We start from the raw sequence: 8,646 nt of genomic DNA on the forward strand, positions 1-8,646 counted from the left end.
CTCACTCATTATTAGCAGGAGTGCAAACTGTGAGAATACATTCTCAACACCTCCAGTGCATTTCTGGCTGTGCTCTTTCAACAACACAATGTCCACTTTTTGACTGACCTCCATTAAAATCTACAGGTGGCATGACAGCTCCCAATCAAACCCATTAATAAATGAACACCACTGTAATTCTGAATTACCCCAAACTATGAGCTCAGCCTGAGTCACATTTGGATATCCATGACAACAGTCACTTTAGCACTTTTGAAGGGTGTGACCACGAGTACACACAATTGGCATTTCAGTGTCTGAACTGCAACAGTCCAGCATCTTAACGAAACTAAACAAGGAAACACACAAGCTGGAAACTTCCCATTCCAAAAACAGGTTTCTGGTGACACTCGCATCCCCAGTGAAACCATTATTTTATATCCTCGAGATCCAGAGTCATAATGAGTCTCAGGGGAGTACATTGTCATAACAAGCATCTCTCCAAAATACAAACAAGGACAGGAGAGGCCAACATACTGAAACTTGTTACAGTTGTCACACTGTGGCTTTATCACATTAGAAGGAAACTTTATCTAGCAATATACTCTGGCTGTGAGTTTTTCCCAAATCAACTTTGAGCAACTGAAAATTAACACATATCTCATTCACATAACTACAAACACAACCCACATAGCAACTGCAGTTTTACAGAAAGCAAGGTAATGCAAATAATGAAAAGCAGCACTGATTCTTACCAAGCAGCAAGCTTGATCTTTAGAACTGCATCCAAACATAAAGAGCAGAGAGAGTAAAGTGGCATGAATTCATAAAACTAAAGGGCTAATTTATCAGCTAAGCCAGATGAGTGATGCCAGGATAAATATCTCTACATTAATTCAAATTTTGTGTCCCAAACCCTGTCACTGGTTCTTTTTCTTTCTTTTCTTTTTAAGTCTTGATGTCGTTTAGTACAGATAGAAATTGGATTGCTTTTTAACTGTTACTCCTCCTGCCCATTTGAAAGACGTGGGTACGCTGCCAATGATCTGGCCAGGACTAACTTCCCTGTCATTAGACTACATCTTTCTATTAGTTTTAGATATCTTAACACACGTTAGCAGGTACCCTTTCCACTGGTATGTTAACAAATTGCCCTCAACTTGAGTAGTGCTATCATTTCATTAACCTGTCCCTCCTCTTTACTCCATGCTAGGCTGTAATCCTCCTATCACAGAAGGGGAGGTGGAGAGGAGATGAATTACAGATCTAGCTCTAACTGGTGTCATCCAGTTTCAAAAGACCAAGGTGGCCACAGCCAAAATGGTCAACTTGAGGCTTTAAACGGGACTTCAGTGACAAATGGTTTGTGTTCCAGTGGGTACAATTATCTTTTATACAAAAAAGATCAAAACAGAGATTTCTTTTTTATATAAAGAACTTCAACCCATTACACACATGCATCGGGAGCAATTTGCAATTCAGTATCTTACCCTAAGTCGCTATCCTAAAACAAGGATAGAAGAGCCACAGAGCAAACCTCTGAATTTCAGACTGGTGGATGACCTTCCATGTCTTCAGTATGGAAGGTGAGTAGTTTGAGCCCCAGCTCCAGTTCACATGTAAAACTAAGCATCCTGCAATGAATCTTTGACTCATGTAAAATATACTATAGCCATCAATTTTCTTAACTACTTATCCAATTCAAGGGCACAGGGGCCTGGAGCTACCTTCTTATGAGGCATGAGGTGGAGTAGACCCTAAACAGCTTACCAGTCTATTGCAGAGAGACAGACGATTGTTCACGCTCATCTTCACACCTATGGCCAATTCAGTGTTACCAGATAGCCTAAGAAGCATGTCTTTGGACTGTAGGAGGAAGCCCAAGTACTCAGAGCGAACCCATGCAGTCTTAGCTGGAGAGCAAGCTCAAACCAGGTACCTTCTCTCTGTGAGATGAAAGTGCCACCTGTAAAATATTATTTAATGTTATATGACTCAAACTCGCACACTGAGTCTGTTGTGCCTCCATAGTGTCAGGAAGTCTGTCTGGTGTAAAAGCAAAACAAAAAAAAACAACAACTGCCATGTGGAGCTACCCACTGTGGCTACCACCTAAACAAAGGAGTTGAAAGTACCATTTTCTTTACATATTGATTCATTTGAGTGAAATCTACACTTACTTTAAGGCTCCCTTATGTAATAAATTGATCAGCACTCAATTCTGATGTAATTTTACTGCCTGCAGGGTCACATGTTGATCACCCATGGGACGTTCCACTCAGGGGTACAACTACAGAGCAAATACAGCAGGCAAAGGCAACATGATATTTGGTTCAACTCTGCATCACGCCCCATGTTAACCATCAGAAGAGTTCCAGCTGCACCTTAAAAGCTGGTTAGATAAGTCGGGTAATTGTGCAGAATGTTGAGTAATGCAATTCCTGATACCAGCATAGGAACATGCCTCACAGATGACTGCCATGGCAACAGACTGCCCCAAGGTAACATAGGGCTCGAATGAATTTCACTTCACCCTGAAAAGGAAAAAAAACACATTTATCATCAACCAAAATATCGAGCTCTGGTCTAATGGATCCAGACTGAAGGTTTAATAAAAGTAGGTTATCAACACTGATTAGACACAGATAGAATGAATTGGTATTCAACTGCTAATGGTGTTTTAGTCATTACAGATAGAACCTAGAACACATACTAAATTTAGTTTTGTTTTTCATCCATTACTGGCAGGCATGTGGAATAAAAATCCAGACAATTGGTCACAAAAAGCATCTGTTCATCAGCAGCCTCGTGTAATGTAATTAACAACTATTCAATAACAACAACTTTAAATTCAAGATATTCATTAGCTTGTTATACTGCAGCAGATACAATGGTATATATGATGGCCTAGAAACTGTTTAAATTGTTTCTGATAGAATAGCCTTTATTGTCACTGTACAGAGTACAACGAAATTGGAGTGCCACTCCCTTGGTGCAAGTTTCAATAATAAATATAAATGTAAAATATAAAAAGTACAAAAAAAACAATCGTAAGTACTCAAACAATAGTATGTACAATATATACAGGATAGCAGCATTAATATAATGACAGTGACGGTATGGAATAGGTTCAATTGTTTTTGTGCTTATTTAAGATAAGACCTTGGCTGGACCCAGTAAAGGGAGACAAAGATAATTATGATTAAACAAGCTTTCAAAAGGCACACACTGTGCTCCCTTGTCAATGCAACAACTTTCCCTTTGGCCACATCTTTTGAAATCTTGGAGTTAACCACCACAGAGAGACATTTGGAAAAAAAAATGTGCAGGGAAGGACTGCTGAATCGCAAGAGACTATATTTAAAACACTGCTGAAAGCTGGAATAATAATTCACACTTAAATATGCTTAAACTTCTATTCTAGAGCTCGTTAGAGCCAAAATTATTAGGTAATTTATCTGTTATGTGAAAAAATGTGGAAACCAATCAATTCATCACTTCATACATTTTTAAAGAAAAATTTGCAAAAAAAAATATTCTGACATGGATTTTGATATGTTAAGTGAATAAAAAGCAATTTCACTTTATGTCTTAATCTAAGATACACATTTTTCTTATATTTCATAAATCTATCTATCTATCTATCTATCTATCTATCGATCGATCGATACAGCATGCAAATTAAATGTTCAGACGTTCAGCTCAGATAGTTTCCCACATGGGAAAGGCGTAATAAATGCTGGACTCGTCTGTTACTCCCAAAGCAGAGGTGTGACCTTCTGTCTAGCCATTGACCGTGTGAGCTATCACTTCATCTAACAGCTTCGTTTCCATAACTGCACCATGTACTGTGAGTGCAGACTCTAGCAGCATATAGAAATAAACCCACTGCAAAGCCTATTTGTGACAGTGTCTTCATTTCTGGCTAAAACACTTGCAGAGTGGATTTTTTTTATCTTTGCTAAAGTGTTTGAGAACCACTGATCTACTACAGCATGCATTACTCAACATATTGCCACTGCAGCAGCAGTGATACTACACAATATGTACCACATGAGCTGTAGAAATAAGAATAAATCGCATAATGCATTGCCACCCATGGAAAGCCCTCATGTGAAGTGAAGAGATACTCTGGATTTGGTATTATCCACACAAATATAATAGTATTGGCCTTGGTTGTTACAGGACAAATAAAAGGGACAAGTCATGACAGAGCACATTATATACCGAAGGCAAAATAAGTGGATTTAATGAGAGAAAAAAGAAGAAGAAAAAATCGACAACAAAAAACAAAACAAAACACAAGAGCCAGTGTAGAGCTTAGAGGCACATAGCAACCTAAGATTAATTTCATTAAACAGCAATTCAAAACTCCAAGCTATCTCATATCAAAGTAAAGCAGAGAAGAAACTCCAACTTTTTTATTACTAGGACAAAATATTCTCTTTTTGTGGGGGGGAAGTGAAGATGTTCTGTTATTTGTATGCATTTATTATACTCTGTCATAAACCAGGCTTGTACAAAACAGACAAGACATGTTGACATCTTGGCCCTTATAAACAGTAATCCGGTTTAGGAAAAGATAAACAAACCACAACAGCCCATGAATGTAAATGAGCAAGGAAATGCAGCCCTGTGGTGCAGCACAGGTCACAATCACAGTAATGACAGCTGTAATGACTTCTAGCACAATTCTGGTTCACTGATGGACTGTAATGTAATGTAATGTAAGGGACTAAAGGAGTAGCCTATTTTCAACCTCTGGGCCAAATGTGGTGGAAATTAATAAAGATTCTGAACTTGTAGGAGGCAAAAATCAATTTACGCAGAGACATACTCATTTGTCCTTTCTCATTGTGTTGCTGCATGTTAATGGAAAATAAAGCACTCACGCAAAAAGAAGGTGCAAAATGCTCATTGTGTTTATGCAATGCCAAAAGTATAGAAGTTCTCATTTTTAAAAAGAAACATCCTCCTCTGTGTATCTGTTGTTCAGTACAGCCAAGTTATATTGTAAACTAAACTAGATTACCCTTTGCTTTTTGTATAAATGATTGTACTCTCTGCAGTAATAACACACAGTCCTACAAATAATTTAATTAAGTGATAATACTTTACCTAGGGTCACATGGATCAAAAGTTCATGACAATAACAGCCTCAAGCAAACTGAATGAGTCGTGTTCTTTTCCATTTGCAGATATAATGGCGCAACACATAGCTTCAAGGTGTAAGCTGTTGTTCTGGTGGTGTCATCTTTCTCAGGGGGAGTGATACTCGAACAAATACCCATTTTCACGTTTCAGAGCACAGATATAAATTTTCTGTTGAGAAATCTCTTTAATGTAAATGTTAATTCACGACGCTGGTCAATTTTATAGAAAGAAGTAGGGCCTGGGATGCCACTTCAAGACTTTTATAAAATAGAAGTTTCATGTTCTACTGCATAACAAACCTAAATACAAAAAGTAGCAGATATCAAACAAACGCTATTTATTTAGCACATTTAAAAATGACAATGTGGCAAAATGCTGTGCACACCATTCATAAATATGTGCTGAAATATAAGGATAAAAGAATGAAATTTGTAAAAGAAACAAATATAAGATACTAAAAAACTAATCAAACTGAATGAATGTATCACTGGAGGGGAAATGTTCGATTGAAAGCTGAAGGCTATTCCAAAGCTGCCACTGTCATGTCCCTTATCCACTAGCCTCAACTGTGGTTAAATGAAAGCAAATGATTAGCGCATCTAAGAAGCCTGGATTATTTCCTAACAAAGTACATTGGTGTCGTGTACAGGTTTGAAAATAAATATAAGAATCAGGGCCAGTTCAGGGCCACTCATATCACTGTAATGCAGTCTGTTTTTCTGTTAGGAGTGTTGCTGCAGCATTTTAGACCAGCTCTGATTAGACCAGACAACTGGGACTGGCCAATACTCTGATACAGTTGCAAAGCCTTAACGAGCTGCGACCATAAAAATTTTCATATCGCTGACAGAGATTACTTCATCTTAGCAACACGCTTCAGTAACAGAACACAGAGGTCATTTGTTTGTGAGATTACAGTGTCGATCAACAATGACAGCAAGTTTAAAAAGAAAAAAAGAAAATGTACCGCTACGCAGCCACCCCAGGTTGGATTCAAGAGTAACAATTTTGGGGGAAAACAAAAACACCAAGTCAATTTATTTTCGTCTTGCTGTCATTCAGCTTTCTTGCATTTTTTGTGATTCTGATGGCAGAAGACAGAGCCTAAAGGTATATATTTATAAAGGCAATTTAATGGGGCCTAAACTAAAGCCATGAGGTACTCCATAAGTGACTGGGACAGTAAACACAAAGGAAAGGGCATGTGATGGCCAGAGACAACTCTTCCTGATCGGATGCTGCAAAATTATCCAGAAGACGAGATTTATGAAGCTGTCAGCCATTTAAATTGCTTTGGAGTGTGTATACCTGTCTCCTAATATTTGTTCTAACAAGCCATGGCATTATTTAGCCTTGGCTATGACAAAGAAAAGCTTTTATGCTTGCATTGCTTTTATTATTTTATTTGCTTCTTTATTAAAGAAGCAAATATCTTTCAGTTCACTTCTGAGAAGTTCTCATTGTTAAAGTCTCCAAGAAGAATGCCAGCCTTTATCGTATCAACATCAGCATTTTATATATGATAACTGCAACTTACCAGAAGTTCTCGGCTTGGTATTTCAGCTTCTGTTTATCTCAATTTATCTAAACTAGTGCTGAAGTACTGCCTCTAGATGAAGTGAACATTTCTATCAACAAAACTAGAAATACTCCTATTCCTTTTGTGTGTTTCAACATTATACTGAGGACTGAATAGAACAAATCACTTTCAGATGATCCAAGTCTAATTTAGCATCATCTTAGTCTAAATAACCAAAACTGTTTCATTATAATCATCTGGTAAAAATGCAGCAATCATGACTGTAAACACAACAGTTTCTATCAGAGATCACCTTTCGTGTAATCTAAAGTCACTAAGAAGAAACTTTTGATTAATAAGAGCATTACACAGAATATTACAGCACACGTGCCATTTGGTTGCAGAAGCTGTAGGCTGTCATAACTAACGTTATCTGCTGATGCCAAATGCGAGCTTTGACACGAGGCAATCTCGGCAGACATTAAGCTCAGCGAACGGACCGACTGGAATGCAGACGAGAATAGCCATCGTCGGTGGGAGAAGTGACAAAAACTGCATCCAGGCTAGACAGTTTCAGCCTTCCTGAGACAACACTGCCAAACGTTTGTCATATTGAAAAATGTCACTGCTGATGTTTCAAAAGAAAATAATGTGTTTATCTCATATGAATAAAGCCTATTTATATTGGGACAGTATAATGTTTAAAAAAAAACTAACAAAAACTGGTAATTATGAGAAAACCAAAGCCAGGGTCAAAGACGTCCCAGGATGGATTCGCCTGCAGTCAGAGCTGTGCCGGTGTCTTTGTAGCTGGACGTGCTATCTGCTTCATTTCTGTCAGAATCAGAATCAGAATCAGAAAGGGGTTTATTGCCAAATGTTGAGCAGGTTTACAACATTAGGAAATTGCTGCGGTGCTTCAGTGCAGACATAGTGTCATAAATAGCACTTAAATAGTGTCATAAATAGCACTTAAATAGACATGAAAAAATAAAAGTAGGGATAAGAATTAAAAGTGCTACGTAGAAAGATATGTGCATGAGCTATACATGAGATATATACATGAGAATAAGAATTAAGAGTGCTACGTAGAAAGATATATACATGAGTGCAGGTGGTGATCATTGTGCATTTGCACAATTAGCCTGATGTCAGCGTTTCATCTAGTTCTATAGTATTCCATAAAGCTTACAGGTTAGGGGAGACAGAAGATAACTGTACTTGTGCTTGTACACTGAGCTTATCCTCAGGACAGTGCTTCTGTACAGAATAGCACACTGCACTGCTTTAAAGGACAAAATTAGGGAATCATTGTCTCCAATGAGCAGTTAACTCCCTATATTAAATGTGCAATTGTGCTACTACTGGCTACATCTTTTCTCTCCAAGATACACACTGATGATAAATATGTCTATTTTTAGGGCGGTAGACAGTAAGCCCCTCTGCCTGGAGGCAGGTAAAGCCTTTGTAACACCTCTGCCTGTTGTGAATTTCAGGAGATGCTTCAAACTGCTGAACATTAATGAACTCTAAAGTAAATGCCTCACATGTAATGATATTTCTTTTTCTTATGGCCTGTCAATTTTTTTCTTTTCTTTTTTTTCAAGGTATCATGGATTTATTCTTAGATCTGGGTTGTTACTTTTATATAATTGAGGGGGAAAAAGGCCTATACTTCTTCCTGTAACTGCTTCCTTCCTGAAATACTGTTGTTCATCAAACACGATGTAGAAGCCAATGTTAAAGTGGCGTTAAATTGCACACTAGTTGAAACTTTACTTCTTTGACCACTAGTCCCAGCAACTCATCTTTACTTTCATGAAGCCGAGCATGTGCACAGACTTTTGACTTGACTTTATCCCCACATAAGCTTCCAATTAGGCTTGCTGTAGAAAATATGCCCATGTGCCATTCTGCGTATTTCTTGGTGACTGTGGCGTATTTGAAAAAGTACACGTGGCTGATATTTGACCCTAAAAATAATAACTCTTAGC

The sequence above is a fragment of the Diplotaxodon limnothrissa genome, linkage group LG18 (assembly GCF_057381915.1).
Source record: "Diplotaxodon limnothrissa isolate DT_005_m linkage group LG18, D_limnothrissa_male_GT1.1, whole genome shotgun sequence".
In the NCBI taxonomy this organism is placed as follows: Eukaryota; Metazoa; Chordata; class Actinopteri; order Cichliformes; family Cichlidae; genus Diplotaxodon; species Diplotaxodon limnothrissa.